At 44.0% G+C, this 21,711-nt stretch overlaps 1 protein-coding gene across 1 annotated transcript in view; it reads right to left on the bottom strand.

The window, feature by feature from the left end:
- Positions 1-21,711, bottom strand: part of ADAM23 (ADAM metallopeptidase domain 23) — a 727,231-nt gene that overhangs the window by 531,835 nt on the left and 173,685 nt on the right.

Genomic DNA, 21,711 nt, shown 5'->3' on the forward strand with positions numbered 1-21,711 from the left:
AATTTTGCAAAAGTAATATAAATAGCACATATTATATTTGAACATATATACATATAAAAAATGAATTAAAAAGTTTCTAGTGTAAAACAATAAAAGGACATTAACACTTGATAAATACTAATACATGTAAAACATGTTTATAAATACATCAATCATAATAGTACGTAAAAAAATCCTTAAAAATACATATTATAAAACTGTCTCAAACACCTATAAAAACCAGTGATTAACATACCTTAATCTGAATATTCAGTTACTTGAGTGATGTAGCCTACTATAAATGAGACACCTCATTCAAGTATGAATTCTAAATAAAATAGGAAAAAAGAATACATAAATACTAAATGGTAGGAGATACAGAGTGTAAGTAGCATAAACAATGGGAGTCCTTAGGATAATGATATTTTAATAATGTTGTAGTTAATTATTTATATCAAGGCATGAAACCAATAATGTAATCTCACAAAACCAAATTTCTTCATTTAGATGCGAGTATGATGATGTGCATTAAAAAATAAAGAAGAAGAGAAGAAGAAATATCAATGTACTGGCTTCTAAAGAAAATAATGTTAATTATATTGCACAACAGCTCTCTTTAAAAAGTATTGAGAGAAAGTAAAATGGACACCTGTGATCATTATTTAGTTAAAAAAAACCTCTCTTTTTATTAAAAATGATGTTCTTAAAACAAGAATTAACTACTATGCATTCTGCACCACTGAACTCCTCAATGTGCTCTGTTTATATATACATTATACAATAAATTGGTGGCTTGTATAGGGTGCCGGAGAGTTACTAATCGAAATAAGATGATAAACGTGACCATAAGGTAATTTAAAAGGTGAGAATAAATATAGATATCGATCAGTTACATATCAATCCACATAATAAATCATCCTATGAGACACAATATAAAGATATGTAAAAAATCTTTCCAGAATAAGCGCTTATATGAAGTGCTTATTTATCACATACACAATGAAGAGGACCAATGCCCTGACTATTATAAAAATTTGACTAAAGAAAAACACTCTAATTATTATGCTAAGAAAATCGGAGCAGCTAACACTAACAGCAGAGAACTGTTCAAATTGGTTAATACTTTGTTTGCATAGACTGTCTTAAACGCCCAAAAACAGAATGTCCCCCATCTTCTACTGTCCTTGCAGAGTTCTTTAACAAGAAAATATGTAATCTGATATCTAACCTATAACTCTCATCTAACAATTATCCGAGCCCTTCTATTGTCCAACCAAGAGACGGTTTGAGGGTGGATATGTTTACTGGAATCAATTTAATGCCGCTGACTGGCAACAATTTGGCAGGTTGTTTGCTAACTATGTAAAATCGAATTGCCTCTTGGACATCTGTCCCACTAATGTCATGAAAACTGCCCCATTTATCTTTAAAGCCGATCTATTCAATTGGACTACGTTTTTGCTTAATAATGGTCGGTTTCCTGAGGAGTTAGGGCAGATTCTGGTTACACCTATTATCAAAATCCCTAAAGAATCTATTACTGTTACATTAAATTACAGACCTATTGCAAGTATTCCTCTGTTTATCAAATTGATGGAAGAATTGGTGAACATAGATTTGATAAACTACTTAGAGAAATTCAATATTTTACAAGAATATCAGTCAGGTTTTCGATCAGGCTTCAGTACGGAAACCGTACTTGCATCATTGTTAGATCATCTCCATGGTTTATTTAGCTCAGGCATGAATGCATTAATTTTACAACTAGATCTAAGTAGTGCCTTTGATCTAGTAGACCATGAGATTTTGCTGGATTACTTGGACTTGATAGGGATTTCAGGAAAAAATTGGGAATGGTTTCAGGGATTTCTGAAAAAAGATCATAGCAAGTTACTCTTGGAGTAATCCGTATGGAGTACCTCAAGGCTCGCAATTATCGCCTACTTTGTTTACTATCTATCTTGCCTCACTTGAAAATCTATAATAATAATAATAATAACAACAGTTTATATACCGCAGGACCGTGAAGTTCTATGCAGTTTACAATGATTAGAAAGATGCTACAAATTGAGCAGAACTTGCAAACTGAGTAGAACTTACATAGTTGAAGAATAGTGGCTAACAGTTTAATGGAACAGTTGTAATGGGGGGATTGAGATGGGAGATTGTGATGGGGAGATTGTGTAGATCTGCTACCTAGGTATTTCAAGTGCAGGTATGTCTTTAGGTGTTTCCTAAATTCACCATAGTTATTTGCGTTTATAATTAGTTTTTCCAGGTCTTTGCACCATAATGCTGCCTGGTAAGAGAGAAGATGTTGATGGTGTCTTTTAAATTTACATCCTCTAACCGGTGGGGAAATGAACTTCAGATGTGTACTTCTCTTATGTCTATTGGTTGAGAAGTAGAAGAGGTCAATTATATATTTAGGGGCTAAACCGGATAATACATTAAAGCAAAAACATCCCAGCTTGAACTTCGCACATGCCTCCATCGGCAGCCAGTGTAGGAGTCGGTAGGAAGGGGTTATGTGATCAACCCAAGGATCATCCTGACCACCGCATTCTGCACCAGTTGCAGTCTCTGCATGTTCTTCTGGGAGTTTGCCAGATGGGCGATGTTACAATAATCGAGATGGCTTAGTATTTGGGATTGTACCAGAATTCTGAATGATGAAGCGTCAAAGTATGCTCTAATAGACCTAAGCTTCCAGAGAGTAAAAAAAACCTTTCTGACTAGGGAGCTCACTTGGTCTTTCATAGTCTAAATGTGAAATTCTATATCTATGCAGATGATATTACCAAAGTAATCCCAATCATCTCATTTACAGCAGAGATAATTAATCAGTGAAAAGTTTACCTGTAGGAATTCATTCATATGCTGACATTGGAAGATCTGAACCACAAGTCTGTTAAGTGCTCTTTTGATATTGTAATCTGTCTGTTAAGTGTTCTTTTGATATTGTAATCTGTCTGGTGTACTCTATATATATATTCAATTGTGGTATACTGTTTTGCTTTCTAACCTAGACCTCTTTATTCCTCAAACAAAAAAAAAAGGCTTTTCCTTTCTTTTCTGGCTAACCCTGGTACAAGAGTCTTTCTTGAGCTGCTAATTGTTTTCTAAACTTTCCTAACTTGGGTTCTAGATAAGCTCTGTATGCTTGGATAAGTAGCAGATTAAGTTTTGTAGCTGGTTTATTGGGCAGGAACTTGGAATATATACATCTGTAGGCAGGCTGTATTACAATGTATAGAAAGGTATTTTAATAGAAAATTACATTGAAGATAGGTTTCATTGCTAACACAGCTCACAGATCTCTGATTGCCAAGGCCCTCCCACCCTCCCCTGGACTTACACTACTTAAATACTACACTACACTACTTAAATACCTAATTCTCATTTGCTTGATTCCCTGCTAAATTAAGGATAAATAGTTCCACCCACCCCTGGGATTATCACTGATAAGTATTGTTCTTCTCTATATATTAGTCACTTCCTATACCATCCAATCAAGATGACCTTTATTCAGTGCAATCACTGTGGCGCTTTAGTTCCAAGGCGCACCATCTGGCCACTTAGGGCTTGCCCCATCTGTCTTCAGCTTTCTAGTATTAAGGAGGAGCTCAGAAATCTTAAGCAGGAATTAAATGCAATCAAAGCAACTTCTATCACTCCACAGAATCATACCAAAGAGTAATGCAATCAAGGAATAAATGGATCACAGTAGGGTCAGGCAGACTGCGACACATGACACAGAAACATACACCTTCACGATTGCACCTACAGAATTCCTTTGCTCCATTAGAACATTGCAGTGCTCAAGAAAAAATTGAAATCGAACTGGAACCAGTGAAGGCAACTTATCAAGAAAAGCACTCACAAAGGAAGAGTAAGAAACCTCAAGCCAATAAATTATTGCTTTTAGGGGATTCTATCATCAGAGGCATTAACATTGAAACACAAGACAAGGAGCCTAAAATAGTGAAGTGTCTCGCAAGATCCTCGGCTACTAGGAGTACCCAATATATACTGTCTATAATTAAGGAAGAAACTAAAAAGTCTAAAGCTGATGTTGTTATCCATCTGGGAAAAAAAATAACCTAGCCAAAAACTCCACACTTGCAGCTCAGAAACCCTTTCGGGAGCTTGTTGAGGGCTTGAAACTTTTTGTAAAGACTGTAGCTTTTTCCAAAGTACTGCCAGCATATGGAAAGGGAGAGCAAAGAGTTAAAAACACATAGGACTTCAATAGATGGCTCAAAGCCTGGTGTCATCAAGAAGGCTTTAGGTACATAGGAGGATGGGGGAAATATATGGAAGGACAAGAAGCTATATTGTACTGATGGGCTACATATTACTGTAGGGTCATGAAATGGTTAACCGTTGTTTAAAATATTGCTCTGGCCTACATAGCTGAAAACAGTGTATAATCTATTGACTTCATCTGCTTGAAATGTATGTCCCTGCCTTACCACATTGTAAGCTGAATAGATAAGAGTTTGAGCCATGATGTGCCCTGCCCTTCTGTACATGTAACATTTAGACCTGTAAGATTTAAATAAGCAGAGAAATGAGCTAGTTTCCTATAGGACTATAAGTTGTACCCGTGAACCTATCATAAGTGCTGGCTTAGGACCAATAATAATTGTAGAAAGTTATAGAAGTAACAAATGAAAATTGTAGTTTTTGCATATATTAGTTTGCGAAAAGGGCATAAAAGTCAGTGTATTTCCTGTTTCTGACACTCTAGTAGGCAGGCTATTAACTGCACTAGAGTCCCAGCATGCTGTGAATAAAACTCTTGTACTTTCTTCATGCCTCTGACTTTGTGTATCCAAGTGACCTTTCATTTGGCTTCCGAACAGGGACTTGAAGGTCTCTTGACCACTGGTTACTCGATTGGTCACTTGTTTCTGGTCCTACAGCTGACTATTCTGCTTAGCCGGCATCCCTTCTTTTGGGTTTGGCAGACCTCAGGAAGTTTGACCACTTCAACTGACTTATCTAGTCTCAGTTTAAAGTACAAGAATCTGTATCAGTTTAATTCTGTCTTGGAGTGGCCACTATCTGGTAAGTAGGAATTGATCTTTCCTATCCTGTCTCTATTCTCCTGCCTAGTAAGCCACTTGATCTGTCGCTGAAGTTGTTGGGAGGGATTCTAGGAACTGTTATTTTCTGGTTGAGTAACTGAACTGAAATCTGTTGTGTTTTGTGTGTTTGAGAGTGTCTGAAACGTCCTTGAGGACGAAGCGAGTGCGGACCTGTTAGTACTGCGTTTCACTAGTCCGGAGACGGGCAGGGCCAGGAATACAGGGAAGTGTTTTTGACCTCCATTGCACAATGGGGGGATGTCAGTCTACCTATGGGGACCCACTTGATACAATGTTAGTTAATTTTAAAAAGGGATTTGGCTCCGATTATGGGACTACACTTAAAAAATCAACCCTTATTCGTCTGTGCCAGTTAGAATGGCCGACGTTTGGTGTGGGCTGGCTCCCCTCTGGCTCCCTGGAAGAGGACATAACCCGTCAGGTTTTTATTATAGTAACTCACCCTAAGACTGGCCATCCTGATCAATTCCCCTATATAGGTAGTTGGTTAGACTTAGTCCGCAGCAAGCCTTCTTGGCTTTTCCCTTCTGTACCCAAGAAACTCCAGTCCCAAGTTCTCACCCTCAGGAAGACTGTCAATGAGCGTTATCGTCCTACTCATGTTTTTGAGTCTGACCCTTCAACTGACATACTTGAAATACCTACCGCTCCTCCTTCTTACTCGGTAACACCACAGCCATACCCAATCCCAGTTCTGTCTCTCTTGCTCAGCCTTCTGTTTCCTAGCCTGTACAACTCCCTGCCCAATTTCCAGCTTCCTCTTCCCAAGCCCTGGCTGATAGCCCAGCTCATGACATTCTGTCCTCCCCAGTCCTTTATCCACGTCTGGATTCTCTTTCTCTTTCTAATGATTCTCCTATCAGCCATCGCTTGAGACCTGATCCTCCTCAAATAGTTCCCATGAGAAGTCAAATGAAACAGGGGACTCTGGAGGCTACAAATTTGGCCATGCCCCTTCGCCAGGTTCCTGTTGCCAATCCACCGGATGCCGTCGGGCATCCTAAACCACCCACTATTAGCCTTGTATATCAGCCCTTCACCACCACTGATTTATACAATTGGAAATCCCATTGTCTCCTTACTCAGAGCGGCCACAGGCAACTATTGATCTAATTACATCCATCATTCGCACACACCGCCCCACATGGTCAGATTGCCAGGAACTACTTCTCTGTCTCCTAAATACCGAAGAACGTAAACGGGTTCTGCAAGAATCCCTTACAAAGGCCCAGGCGGATGCAGATGCAGCCGACCCCAACTGGATCAATAACCATTTCCCTTCTCAGGACCCTAATTGGGACCACAATGATGCCACTCATAATACTTTTCTTATGCGGTACCGCCAGTATATCCTTGAGGGTCTCCGGTTGGCTTCTCGGAAACCCACCAACATTTCTAAAGTATCTGAGGTCCTCCAAAAGTCTAATGAATCCCCAGCTGCATTCTATGAACTCTCTCTGTGACGCTTACCGTACCTTTACTCCCTTTGACCCAGAAAAACCTGAAAACCTCCGTATGGTTAATATCTCGTTTTTGAGCCAGACACAACCTGATATCCGTAGGAAACTCCAGAAGCAGGATGGGTTCGCAGGCATGAACACTGTCCAGCTCCTTGAAATTGCCCAGCACGTTTTCATGAACCGGGACAGCGCTAACCGGCAAGAAGCTGATAAGCTTCTCCGGCGCAAAGTGGACCTCTTTGCTGTAGCCCTCCAAAATACTTTCCCGAGTAACCGGTACCCTGCCCGAAACTCTGAGCCCCGCTCTTCTAAGCGCCCCCCCCCCCCCCCTATTCTTCAGGCCTTTCAAAATCTACGGGGTCCCAGCCTGATAGGACAGGACCCTGTAAGAATTTGGAACGGGATCAGTGTGCCTATTGCAAGGAGAAGGATCACTGGAAGAACGAGTGTCCAAGCAAACCCCATACCTGTCAGGCTAAAACTACGGACCAACCTACTATTGGTTTGGCATCCTTTCAGTCTGACTCTGAAACTGATTACTGAGACAGACTGGCTCGCAGTGAGTACCAGGGACTTTCCGGATTGTTCCCAACTTACTCGCTCGGTTCCCACGAGCCCTTGGTCAATGTCCGTATAGGGGACCATTCTATCTCTATGCTGGTCGACACCGGCGCCAAACACTCAGTTCTGACCCGCCCTCTCAGTAAGCTTTCTTCCAAATCTATCTCCATTATGGGTGCAACTGGCTCTTCTGATTCTGTCCCTATCCTTGAACCAGTTTCGGTTCGCATTGGTGGTCATTCCATACCACATTCTTTTGTGTACATGCCCTCTTGTCCTGTCCCCTTGCTTGGTCGGGACCTTCTCCAGCGCTTGGGAGCCACTATTCATCTGTCCTCTCACGGTCTGACTATGGACCTTCCTTCTGCAAACCTCACACCCATTCCTGACCGCTCCGCTGCCCCCTCACCAAGCTTCCTCTGTTCCCTATTGTCAGAACCCATGGTAAGCAAACCCCCCACTCTCTGTACCTGATTTTCTTGAGGGCCTTGATTCGACTGTTTGGGCTGAGTCTGGGTCCCCCGGACTAGCACGTAACATCCCACCCTTTGTTGTCACCCTCAAGGCTTCTGCCAGTCCAGTCTCTATCAAGCAGTACCGCATATCCCAGTCTGCTCTCCAGGGAATACATGTCCATTTGTCTCGTTTGCTAGATTGTGGGTTTTTGGTTCCTTGCAAATCACCTTGGAATACCCCCCTCCTTCCAGTTTTAAAACCCGGTGATCCCCCTGATTACCGCCCCATCCAGGACCTCTGTGCTGTCAACCGTCTTGGAGAGGATATCCATCCTACTGTCCCTAAACCTTATACCCTGTTGGGATTGGTTCCCCCTGGAGCTACCTACTTCACTGTTTTGGATCTCAAGGATGCATTCTTTTGTTGTCGGTTAGCCCCTACCAGTCAGCCAATTTTTGCATTCCAATGGGAAAACCCTTCCACTGGACAAACCTCCCAAGTAACCTGGACCCGTCTACCCCAGGGCTTTAAAAATAGCCCCACTCTATTCAGCACCGCCCTTGCTTCAGACCTTGTTAATTTCTCCCCTTCATCTGATTCCCAAGTCCTGCAGTATGTAGATGATCTTCTCTGCTCTCTATCTATCTCTGCTTGTCAGGAGGACACTCGCTCTCTCTCCTTCAGTTTCTCCTCCATTGCGGATACCGTCTCTCTGGAAGGCTCAGTTGTGCCTTCCTCGTGTCACCTACCTTGGGTTTCATATTTCCCAGGGTACCAGGTCCCTTCCCCACACCCGTGTCCAGGCTCTCTGTAGTCTCCCTGTTCCTGATACTCGCAAAGCCCTGCGCACCTTCCTCGGTATTGCCGGATACTGTCGTATCTGGATCCCTGATTTCTCTACTATTGCTCGTCCTCTGTATGATTCCACCAAAGGCGCTGACTCAGCCCCTTTTTCTGGACCCAACTTCAGGAGCGGTCTTTTCGCTGCCTCCAAAAACTTCTGACTCAGGCTCCTGCCCTTGGCCTTCCTGACCCCTCCAAACCTTTCCAGCTCTATGTTCATGAAAAATCTGGTATCGCAGCTGGAGTCCTTACTCAGTTCCTTGGTTCCTGGCGTAGGCCCATTGCCTATCTCTCTCGACAATTGGATCCTGTTGCTGCTGGGTGGCCTCCCTGCCTTCGGGCAATTGCCGCCGTATCAGATCTCTTACAGCACGCTAATAAACTCACTTTTGGCCAACATATTGACCTCTTTGTCCCACACTGTGTGACCTCTCTTCTAGAACACAAAGGCTCCCTGTGGCTCACGAAAGAGCGCCTCCTTAAATACCAAGCCCTTCTTTGTGAAAACCCTCAGGTCTCTCTTGTTGTCTCTTCACTCCTTGACCCTTCCACTCTCCTCCCTGTCTCCTCCCAGCCGGTCATGCACAACTGCCTTGACACCGTTGACTTAGTTTATTCTTCCCGTCCTGATCTCACTGATATCCCCCTCCGGGATCCTGATCTCACTCTTTTCACAGATGGCAGTTCGTTTGTCACCCCTTCTGGTACTCGTATTGCTGGTTATGCAGTAGTCTCTGCCACTTCCCCTTTACTCATGGGCCCTCTGGCACTTCCGCCCAAGAAGCTGAGCTGTATGCCCTCACTTCTGCCCTTCGCCACTCTGCCTCTCAGTCTTGCAATATATATACTGACTCCAAATATGCTTTCCTTACCTTGCATGCCCATGGGGCCATCTGGAAACATCGAGGTTTCATTACAGCCTCCGGCCGCCTGATCCATCATGCTCCCCTCATTCTTGACCTCTTTGAGGCCATTAAATTGCCCTCCCGTGTCGCGGTTATGCACTGTCGTGCCCACCGTCGTGTCACTGATCTCATCTCACGTGGCAATGCCCTTGCCGACCGCACAGCCTGAGCTGCCAGCCTCTGCCCCCCTCTTTTGGCTCCTCTGTACACCATCATTCCTTTTCTGGATACCCTTACACCCCAATACACTTCTCAGGAACACACTCTTTCGGGCCAGTCTGTCCTGAAAGGGGGGTGGATAAAATATGCGCTAATTCAAGTGCCAATCCAGACCCATACACTGATACTTCAAACACGAGCACAGTGGGTACCCTCATATTCATTCCTCAACATCTGGCCCTCACGATTGTCAAAAAATGCCATAATTTGGCACACTCTGGAGAACCCGCTATGAAAATGACCCTCAAGAGACATTTCTTTATCAATCACCTTGATCAGCTAGTCCGGAATACGGTCCAACAGTGTGTTGTCTGTTCTAGAATAAATTCCCCAATCAGACGACTGCCACCTCCTGGACACCAACCCATTGGAACATATCCGATGCAGGTTTCTGTCTGTAGACTTCACCCACATGCTCACTTCTCGTTCCTTCAGTCACCTTCTAGTCTTCACAGACACCCTGACTAGATGGGTTGAAGCCTTCCCTACTCACACTGAATGCGCCAGAGAAGTAACCCAGCACCTCCTAAACGATATAATTCCGCGCTTTGGTCTCCCTGTTTCTATAGGCAGTGACAACGGCCCTGCTTTCATTGCCGATGTTGTCCAACAAACTGCTCAGGCTCTCCAAATTGAATGGAAATTACATGCTGCTTACCATCCTGAGAGCTCTGGTCAGGTCGAAAGAATGAACAGAACTCTTAAGACCCTTCTCACGAAACGAATTGAAGAAACCAATCTGTCCTGGCCTGTCCTGCTGCCCTCTGTCCTATTTCAGATTAGATGCACCCCATCTAAACCCACTAAATTGTCCCCATTTGAGCTCATGTTCGGCCGGCCACCACCCATTGTGAACCCAGACCCTGGTTCCTTTGCTACTCTGGGATCAGATATCCTCCAGAGTCAGGTCCAATCTTTAGCTAAGGCCCTTCAAGAGCTCCACAAATGGGTCCTGGAAAGGGCCCCACTACCGATAGCTACACAAGTCCATGAATACATCCCTGGGGATACGGAATGGCTAAAAACTTGGAAGTCAGACCCCCTGAAACCTAGGTGGACAGGCCCTTTCACTGTCCTCATTTCTTCCCCTACAGCTGTCAAGGTGTCCGGACACGAAACCTGGTTTCATTACAGCAGAGTCAAGCCTGCTGCTGTATGGCAAGCCACCCCAGGCAAGACAGACCTCCAGCTGAAGATTTCTAAAACCTCAAAATTGCTTTGAACATTTACCACTGTATTTAGCAGGTGTTCTGAATATAACCTTTTCATAAGTGTTTGAGTTTAACTGACTGTTTGTGGTTAACCACTGCCCCAATTGAACCTTCTTCTATGTGCATTGAGAGTCACTCTGTGACAAATGGGTTTTCTGTGTATACATTGCCGAATGCTCCTATGTGTTATATCTGACTGCTGTTTTCTTCTTACTGTCTTATGCTTCCTCCTTTTGTATTTGTTTCCTGTTGTGCCAGCAGCTCAGGCACAACCCCTTAAGTCCTGTAAACCATGTCTTTCTGAGGTCCGTAATGGAAATCAGGTAGAAATGGCCCTCCTGTATAGAACCCAATTCCGTTGTCATATTGCTCCCTTACCTGATGTCTGTTCCTATGAGGGAGTCAATTATCGCAAGTGCCAAACCACTGATGGAGCCATATGTTACCAACCCACTAGTATTAAAGATGAAAAATGGGTAGAAGTCCGCATTAATGGGGCTGATGGTCCGCTTGTTAACCAAACTCCCATAGTGGATCCCAGGAAGCCAGTAACTTGTATTTTGATGCATGTGGGGTTGCTGATAGGGCTGCAGGTCTGGAGAACTCTAAGTATTCTGTTACTTGTGGGTCCCTCAGTTGGCAGAGATATTACTCCACATGTGATAAATACATGTGCCCTTTCATAATCCCTCCATTGTACAGGCAGAGAAAGTATGGTGCCTTTGCCTGTCAATATGAACATCAGATTAAGTGGGCTACTTACCCCCTAACCCACGAAAAAGGCCAGCCGCCCCCAGCTTCTGCTACTCTACGTTTAGGCCCTATGCCTAGCCCAACCTGCCCGATAGGGGCCTGCAACCCAGTTTCCTTCACTATCATGAAACCCCAAAATTGGAATCAGAAATTAGAGTATGTGAAATGGCGTATTGGGTTTAGAATTTCAGGCAAAGGGTCTGACCCAGGTGCAGACCTATACATCCACGTAGTGACCCGACCCCAAGCACCAGTACATCACTCCATTGTATTTCCACAGTTTTATGAAAACATGAAAGTAGACATTGAAATTCCAGCAATTACTCGAAACTTGTTTATACAGTTTGCTGAGGCTATTGGACAAACCCTTAATATTAGCAATTGTTTTGTTTGTGGTGGCACTAATATGGGTGAGCAATGGTCATGGGAGGCAAAGCAGTTGGACATGTTAAGCTTATCTACACAGAACCTTACTTTTGCTTCCACTCCTCGGCCTCCTCGATGGACTTTGCGGACCTCCATTATTGCCTCTGACTGCCTGCAGTGGATTGATGGTCCCTTCAATGTTCAAGTCGGACACCTCAAATGTACCTCGCTCTGGTCCTTCAATGCCACAATAGCTACCTGGACTCCCTGGCCTGCTAACCTCACCTCCACTCTGCCAGGTAGTCCCCTCCAGAATCTGCTCAAGGGTATCTCCTATGATCACTGGCCAGCCCCTGATAGTCGATACTGGCTCTGCGGCTTATTTGCATACTTCTGGTTGCCAGCAAATTGGACTGGAACTTGTGTACTCGGCATGATCCGCCCCAGCTTCTTCCTGTTACCGCTGGCCGATGGTGAACACCTGGGAGCCCCTGTATTCAACACCAGGGGTCGCCAAAAGCGGTCTACTTCCACCAATTCCCTTAAAATAGGTGAATGGGGTAATGACTGGCCTGCAGAACGGATCATTGCTGTTTATGGACCTGCTACATGGGCCAAAGATGGCACCTGGGACCATCAGATCCCAATCTACATGCTGAACCGCATTATTCATCTACAAGCTGTACTCGAACTGATAACCAATGAGACCTCCCGAGCTTTGAATACCATTGGCACAGCGATGCTAAAATGCGCACTGCTATTTATCAGAATCGTCTAGCTTTGGAATATTTACTAGCTGCTGAAGGGGGTGTCTGTGGTAAATTCAACCTTTCCAACTGTTGCCTTGAACTTGATGATGATGGTAAAGTGATTGAGGAAGTTGTGGATCGTATCACCAAGCTGGCTCATGTTCCTGTTCAAACCTGGCATGGCCTCAATACAGACTGGTTCTCTGGTTCCCTGGGCTCTTGGTTACCGTCTGGTACGACCCTGAAAACAATTCTGCTGATAACTGCTTTGTCCTCCCTGGTACTATGTTGTCTACCTTGTTTAGTTCCACTGGCTATGAAATATCTTTACCGCACTGTGGACTCTGCTGTCAACCGTTCCACTGCTGCATTGGCCCTTGCCCTCTCCCAGTATCGTCCCTTACCCACTGGGAACCCCGACTTTCCTGACCCCTAACTTTATTTTGTCAGGCTTGGCTCCTTAGGTACGCCAGCCTGAAAGGGGGGAATGTAGGGTCATGAAATGGTTAACTGTTGTTTAAAATATTGCTCTGGCCTACATAGCTGAAAACAGTGTATAATCTATTGACTTCATCTTCTTGAAATGTATGTCCCTGCCTTACCACATTGTAAGCTGAATAGATAAGAGTTTGAGCCATGATGTGCCCTGCCCTTCTGTACATGTAACATTTAGACCTGTAAGATTTAGATAAGCAGAGAAATGAGCTGGTTTCCTATAGGACTATAAGTTGCACCCGTGAACCTATCATAAGTGCTGGCTTAGGACCAATAACAATTGTAGAAAGTTATAGAAGTAACAAATGAAAATTGTAGTTTTTGCATATATTAGTTTGCGAAAAGGGCATAAAAGTCCGTGTATTTCCTGTTTCTGACACTCTAGTAGGCAGGCTATTAACTGCACTAGAGTCCCGGCATGCTGTGAATAAAACTCTTGTACTTTCTTCATACCTCTGACTTTGTGTATCCAAGTGACCTTTTATTACTACAACAGCAAAAAGAATCCTTGCGGAGAAATTTAGACAATAGGAGGGGCCTAAGACTCCCGGGACTATTCTGATTGGTCTAGGTGGCTTAGGCCCCACCTGTGGGCGGGGTTTCAGCCACCTGGGCCAATCCGGCCCCATTCTGGAGCCGGCTGGCTTGCCGGAAGGGCTTGGTACCCGTCCGTCCAGCCAACATTTCAAAGGTATGGGGGGTGGGATGGGGGGTCGTCGTGCGGTCGGCAGGGGGTTGCGGGTTGGCGGGGGGTTGCGGGTCAGCGGGGGGGGCCGATCGGGGGTTCGGGGGGGGGTCATTGGGAGGGGTTGTGTCGAGGGCAGGAGGGCCTGGGATCCCTCCTGCCCATATTGTAGTGGGGAGTTGGGGGTAGGAGGTCCGCCTGGGCAGGAGGGTTGGGCTCCCTCCTGCCCTGATATCTTCGGCATCTCTCATGGCACGATCATTGCTGTAAGGGGTAGGCAGGTTGCTGCGGCCGCTGAGCTGATCGCAGCAGCCACGATCATCTCAGCGGCCCCTTTTTCGGCACTTAGATCTGTTTTGACTTTGTCTAAGTCAAAAACATATAAGTGCCGACTAGGCAACCTGCCTAAGGTTTTGGTTATATCTGCTGCACAGCTAGGTGTAGGTCAGCCCACCTCCCACCCACCGCCCGCACTTTCCCCTCCTCTAAACACGCCTCTTTTCTCTCTGTGCGTTTAGTGGCAGGGGAAAGGCCTAAGCTGGTTTTAGATACGTCTAAAACCAGCTTTGATTATGGGTACTTGGACGATCAGGCTTTTTGATCATCCAAGTAGCCATTTAGGACACTTTTAAGATGGGATTTTTTTTTTATTATGAACCCCTTAGATTTCAGCAAAGCCTTTGACACCGTTCCTCATAGGAGGCTCTTGAACAAACTTGAAGGGCTGAAGTTAGGACCCAAAGTTTAGAACTGGATTGGAAACTGGTTGACAAACAGACGCCAGAGGGTGGTGGTTAATGGAAGTCGCTCGGAGGAATGAAAGGTGAGTAGTGGAGTCCCTCAGGGTCCGGTGAGGGGGCTGATCCTATTCAATATGTTTATGAGTGACATTGCTGAAGGGTTAGAAGGAAAGGTTTGCCTTTTTGCAGATGATACCATGATTTGTCACTGAGTAGACACTGAGGGAGTGGAAAACATGAAAAAAGATCTACAAAAGTTAGAGGAATGGTCTAATATATGGTAATTAAAATTTAATGCAAAGAAATGCAGTGTAATGCATTTGAGGATTAACAATCGGAAGGAGCCATATATGCTGGGAGGGGAAGAGGCTGATATGCACGGACAGGGAGAGGGACCTTGGGGTGATAGTGTCCGAAGATCTAAAGGCGAAAAAACAGTGTGAAAGGTGGTGGCTGCTGCCAGAAGGATGCTGGGCTGTATAAAGAACAAAGGTGTTGATGCCCCTGTACAGGTCGTTGGTGATGCCCCATTTGGAATATTGTGTTCAGTTTTGGAGTCCGTATCTGGCAAAGGACACAAAAAGGCTTAAAGCAGTCCAGAGGAGGGCAAAGAAAATGATAGGAGGTTTGTGACAATAGACGTAAGAGGAGAGACTGAAAACCCTGAATATGTATGCCTTAGAGGATAGGAGGGACAGGGGAGATATGATTCAGACTTTCAAATAATTGAAAGATATTAACGTAGAACATAATCTTTTCCAGAGAAAGGAAAATGGTAAAATCAGAGGACATAATTTGAGGTTGAGGGCTGGTACTCCAGGAAAATCTTCTTTACGGTGGTGGATGCCTGGAATGCGCTCCCGAGAGAGGTGGTGGAGATGAAAATGGTGACAGAGTTCAAAAAAGCGTGGGATGAACACAAGGATCTAGAATCAGAAAATAATAGTAAATATTGAAGAACTAAGGCCAGTACTGGGCAGACTTGCACGGTCTGTGTCTGTATATGGCCGTTTGGGGGAGGATGGGCTGGGAAGGGCTTCAATGGCTGGAAAGGTGTAGATGGACTGGAGTGAGCTTTGACAGAGACTTCAGTAGTTAGAACTTAAGAATAGTACTGGGCAGAGCTTTGGATTCTTGCCCAAAAATAACTAAGGAGAAGAAGAAAAAAAACAACAACAAATTTTTAGATTGAATCAGGTTGAGCAGACTAGATGGACCATTCGGGTCTTCATCTGCCATCATCTACTATGTTACTAAATATTATCTATTTTGAACCAGATTGAATAGACAGTTGACTTCAAATTAAAACTTAATCCTCAAAACACTAAGGGGCTCATAATAAAAAAAACAAAAAAAAAGTTTAAAAAGTGGCCTAAATGGCTACTTGGACAATCAAAAAGCCTGATCGTCCAAGTACCCATAATCAAAGCTGGTTTTAGACGTATCTAAAACCAGCTTAGGCCTTTCCCCTGCCTCTAAACGCACAGAGAAAAAAGAGGCGTTTTTAGAGGAGGGAAAGGGCGGGCGGTGGGCCGACCTAGACCAAGGCGTGCAGCAACTTTAGGCAGGTTGCCTAGTCGGCACTTTTACGTTTTGAATTAGACCAAGTCAAAACAGGTATATGTGCTGAAAAGGGGCCGCTGAGCTGATCATGGCTGCTGCGATCAGCTCAGCGGCCCCAGCAACCTGCCTACCCACTACAGCAATGATCGCGGCAGGAGAGATGGCTCATCTCCCCTGCCACGATCCACCCTTCCCCCCCAACGATCAGGGCAGGAGGGAGCCCAAGCCCTCCTGGCCCGCGACACCCCGACTACGTTCGGGCAAGAGGGAATCCAAGCCCTCTTGCCCCAGCGGCACCACGACTATGTTCGGGAGAAGAGGGAATCCAAGCCCTCTTGCCCCAGCGGCACCCCGACTACGTTCATTCTATTCTGGTTGGCCCAAGTGTCTCAGGCCCCACCTGTGGGCAGTGTTTGAGCCTCCTGGGCCAATCCGGCCACATTCTTGTGCTGGCTGGCCCTGCCGTCTGTCCGTCCAACATTTTTTGAGGTATGGGGAAGGGGGGGTGGGGGTGAGGGGGTCGGCAGGGGGGCCGATCAGGGGTTCAGGGGGCGGCCATTGGGGGGTTTGCGTCGAGGGCAGGAGGGCCTGGGATCCTCCTGCCCGTATTTTAGTGGGGGGTGCGGGTTACAGGGGGTCGTGGGCCAGGAGGGCTTGGGCTCCCTCCTTGCTGGATCATGTGGTGGGGGGAGGGGAGAGATCACTGGGCCAGGAGGGCTTGGGCTCCCTCCTGCCCCGAACGTAGTTGGGGTGGCACTAGGGCAAGAGGGCTTGGGCTCCCTCTTGCCCCGATGTCGTCGGGGGGGAGGGGAGATTCTGTAACCAGTGTTGTTTTTGACAGACACCAGTTACAGAATCCAGCTTTTAGGTGAAAGACTGGCTCCTCCTTCACCTAAAAGCCCTTGTTTTGGATGTTTGGGGCTTAGGCTTTTTTAAGGTTGATTATATGGTATAAGTTTAGATGTAGTGGTGGTCTGGGCATTTAAACAGCTGAACGTAGAGGCAGACCATTATAAAAAAAACCTCCTTTTGGACGTTTTTTTTTATAATGGACATTTTCCCTGCTTCTACTTTCTACTTTTAAGGCCTTAGGCCAAAAGGGGACTTAGACTTTTTTTTTTATTATGCCTCTCCACATTTTTTCTTGCTAGCTCAAATGATAATATCAAGGATATGATACTTCATCTTAATGGTCAGGATTATCTGATAGCGACCTCCATTAAAATCATGGGAGTTACATTAGATCGCTATCTAACCCTGGACGATCATATCGACTCACTAGTCAAAAAATGTTTTGTTCTTTACTGGAAGTTTCGAACTATTAAAAAATATTTTGATGTAACATCTTCAGATTGCTAATACAGTCTTCAATATTGTGTATCCTTGATTATTGTAATATACTCTATTTGAGATCTTACATTAAAATTTTTAAAAGACTGAGGATAATTCAAAATTCAGGTGTCCGACTGATTTTCGGTCTGAAAAAACATGAGCATACGAGTATTAGTCCTTACTATGAACAATTACACTGGTTACCGATAGAGGCAAAAGTTTTGTTCAAATTTGCTTGTATCTATTTCAAATCGTTATTTGGTTTGGCTTCAATTTACCTGTCCTCTCATTTTGTGCTGTATAGGTCTATTAGGTCTACTCATTTACTTGCCTATTGTAGTGGTGATTCCTGCCTCACACTTAAGATTAGGCCTCACTCATGTCAAGCAAGCCTGAACTATCGTTGCTGCCTGATGCATTCTGGAAGTGTTTACAAGAACTGTGTGTTTCCAGTCAAGGACATCTGTCTATTCATACATGCCCAGCTCCTGTGAACCTGGAGGAGTTATGAACTGTGTTATGATCTGTGTTTTTGTGATTATCATCTATGGCGCCTTCCAAGGCCTCTGCACAAGAAAAGACTATTCATTCTTGCTGTTCTGCTTGGCTTGGTCCTGGAGGGTCATCTGACACGACCTAAGGAGAAGGATACTTGGGAGGATTTAGACTATGTTTGGATGTGAGGGAGCTCGGATTTAAACTTAGATTTCTCTGTATACTACACCACAACAATAAGAACTGATAAAAGTTGCCTCTTGTGACCTGCTCTCGGACGAGAGTGAAGACGCAGAACTGTCTTTGAAACAGATCTGGTTTCAATCACAAAAGGAACTCTAATATATATTACAGCTTTTCCAGTGACAAACTGACTTTTCTGAAGAAACAGAAGAATTCCATCTCCTGGATCTGCTGAGGCATAATCTAAAGGGTGAGAAAAGGAATTATTTCTTCTTTCAGCTGGGCTAGCTAGAATTGTATTGGCTATGGATAGGAATGTTAGGTCCCCTTGGTGATAAGCTATAATAGATTGCAGCTATTATCAGGACTTAGTATTGCAAGGAATTATACTTCTGTGTAAGAATTAGTTTTATTTACTAATTTACTTAGTGATTACTGTGTAATAATTGTGTGCTAAAATATATATGTACTAGATTTTTAGCCCGTTACATTAACGGGTGCTGCCACTTCCTCCAATCTCTCTAGAGTCCCTACTGATCTTCTGTCTCACTCCTCTACGCTTCCCGTCATCTCTTTTGTCCAATCGCCTTCAACCCTTGGACAGAAACACTTCCTCCCATTCCCTCTTCCACAGCTGCCACCACCAACATGTCCGTCTAGGCGAGCCGCAGCGCTTTCTTCTATGTGCAGTGCGCAGGCGTTGCGTCGTGCAGCGGTGACGTCCAGGCCTCGCACTGTCACGTTTCTCCTGGGCCGCGACGGAGAGGGAAAGGGGTGCTGGCGGTTTATGTGTTGGGGGTGGGTCTCGCTCCCTCCTCGGTTGCTCGGAAACCTTTCCCCAAGACCTGCTCTGCCTAAGGAGGGTGCCCGCTGCCCTTGGTGCTGGGGCTGCCCCCTCCCTCCTGGGCGGGGGACGGACATGCAGCCAATTGCAACTTTTCAGTGCTGAGGAGTTGTGGCCCTTGGTGACGTAGTAAGCGCGTATGCGCACTCTTGCCGGCACATCCCAACAGATCAGATCTCAGGGAACACGCGGTGAGAGTGCGCATGTGCGCGTAGCATTTTATTATTATAGATGTATTCAGATATATTGTGAACAATAATTAGTTATTATTTACTGCTGGCTTGTGAATTATATTTTTATATCTATAATAAAATATTTCATATAGCTTTGGTCTCTGTATTTGTATAAGTTGGCAAAAATCCGAATCCTTGGGTGCAGTTATGGGATATCCTAGAAATGAGAGTTGCATGTGACTTGTTTATGTTGCACTAATTAGTTATACCCATAAATCTGCCTACACTAACCGACATTAAAAGCTTGTCAGTATAAGAAATTTTTGAATAGAACTCTTGCATTACAAGCAGGCAAAATGAATGCCTGGTTAGGTGCAATTATTCTACAAGCTCTGTCTTATTACACCCTTAGAAAACTGGTGAAGACCTATCTGTTTGATAAATTTGTTGTTTGATGTCTTTTTGTTCCCCTTTGCTTGTAATTCTGGAATATTTGTATTTTCACTGATTGTTCAGTTCTCTTTTTTGTGAACCACCTAGAACTGTCTGGTGTGGTGGTATACAAGAATAAAGTTATTATTATTAGTGAAATGGAATGTGAAATCGGGTTGGGAATACATGTAATTATCAAGTCCATAAATAATAAAAATTCTAATCACATTAATAAAAGGATTACTGTAAATCATTATAATGAATACATATTAAGCCTTGAAACAAACAACTTGCTGATAAAGATGTTAGAAGACAAATAGGAGCTAACACTTGCAGAAATTTTGCGCTAATTGGCTATGTAATACAACAGCATGAGGTAAGACACTCATAAAAAGTGCTGAGTAGTGATGTAAATGGCATGAAATAAACTGTTCACTAAAAGTGCTGCACTCCCAATTAATACTTTTAAAAGTTAGATTGAATAAAACTTACTTGGCGAAGATACTGTGCAGCTAAACAGAAGGGCTCCGTGTACGCCAGTTTATATTATGTGCTGATGGCTGAGTGTGCGGGAAAACATGACATCAGGGAATTACAAAGATTCAAACAAAACTTTATACAGACCAAATTGGTAACATGAACTGCAATGGCTTAATGTGTGAGACAATGATATGTATGTAACTGATATGGAATACTTTTACTGCTATACATTCAAGATGGATCAATTGAAATAAAGAGGATTGACACTCTATTGTATTGCTTAATGTGGGTACTGAAATTATTTCAAAGATGGAATGGAAGACAGAATATATGGCAAACAGTGAGTTGAAACTGGGGACCTTCAATAGTAAATTGACAATAGAAACATAGAAATATGACGGCAAATAAAAGACAAATAGCCTATCAAGTATGCCCATCCACAGTAACCATTATCTCTTTCTCTCTCTGAGAGATCCCACATGCCTATCCCAGGCCCTCTTGAATTCAGACACAGTCTGTTTCCACCACCTCTTCTGGGAGACTGTTCCATGCATCTACTACCCTTTCTGTAAAAAAGTATTTCCTCAGATTACTCTGGAGCCTATCACCTTGTTGTTACTATCAGATGTTAACTGTTATACTCTGTAATTCGCTGTCTGTACAGTTACTCTTCATTGTAAACTGCCTAGAAGTCGCAAGATTGTTGGCGGTATATAAGAATAAAGTTATTATTATTATTATTAATAACTTCATCCTTTGCCCTCTCATTGCAGAGTTTCCTTTCAAATGAAAGGCTCAACTCATGCATATTATGTAGGTATTTAAACGACTATCATATCTCCCCTCTCCCGCCTTTCCTCCAAAGTATATAGATTGAGATCTTTAAGTCTGTCCCCATTTGCCTTATCACGAAAACCACACACCATTTTAGTAGCCTTCCTCTGGATCTTTTTGTCTTTTTGAAGGTGTGGCCTTCAGAATTGTACACAATATTCTAAATGAGGTCTCACCAGTCTATCATATCTCCCCTCTCCCGCCTTTCCTCCAAAGTATATAGATTGAGATCTTTAAGTCTGTCCCCATGTGCCTTATCACGAAAACCACACACCATTTTAGTAGCCTTCCTCTGGATCTTTTTGTCTTTTTGAAGGTGTGGCCTTCAGAATTGTACACAATATTCTAAATGAGGTCTCACCAGTCTATCATATCTCCCCTCTCCCGCCTTTCCTCCAAAGTATACAGATTGAGATCTTTAAGTCTGTCCCCATACGCCTTATCACGAAAACCACACACCATTTTAGTAGCCTTCCTCTGGATCTTTTTATGTCTTTTTGAAGGTGCGGCCTCCAGAATTGTACACAATATTCTAAATGAGGTCTCACCAGACTATCATATCTCCCCTCTCCCGCCTTTCCTCCAAAGTATACAGATTGAGATCTTTAAGTCTGTCCCCATACGCCTTATCATGAAAACCACACACCATTTTAGTAGCCTTCCTCTGGACCAACTCCATCCTTTTTATATAGTTTTGAAGGTGTGGCCTCCAGAATTGTATACAATATTCTAAATGAGATCTCACCAGAGTATTATACAGAGGCACCAATACCTCCTTTTTCCTACTAGCCATACCTCTCTCTATATATCCTAGCATTCTTCTAGCTTTCGCCGTCACC

The sequence above is a fragment of the Geotrypetes seraphini genome, chromosome 5 (genome assembly GCF_902459505.1).
Source record: "Geotrypetes seraphini chromosome 5, aGeoSer1.1, whole genome shotgun sequence".
Classification (NCBI taxonomy): Eukaryota; Metazoa; Chordata; class Amphibia; order Gymnophiona; family Dermophiidae; genus Geotrypetes; species Geotrypetes seraphini.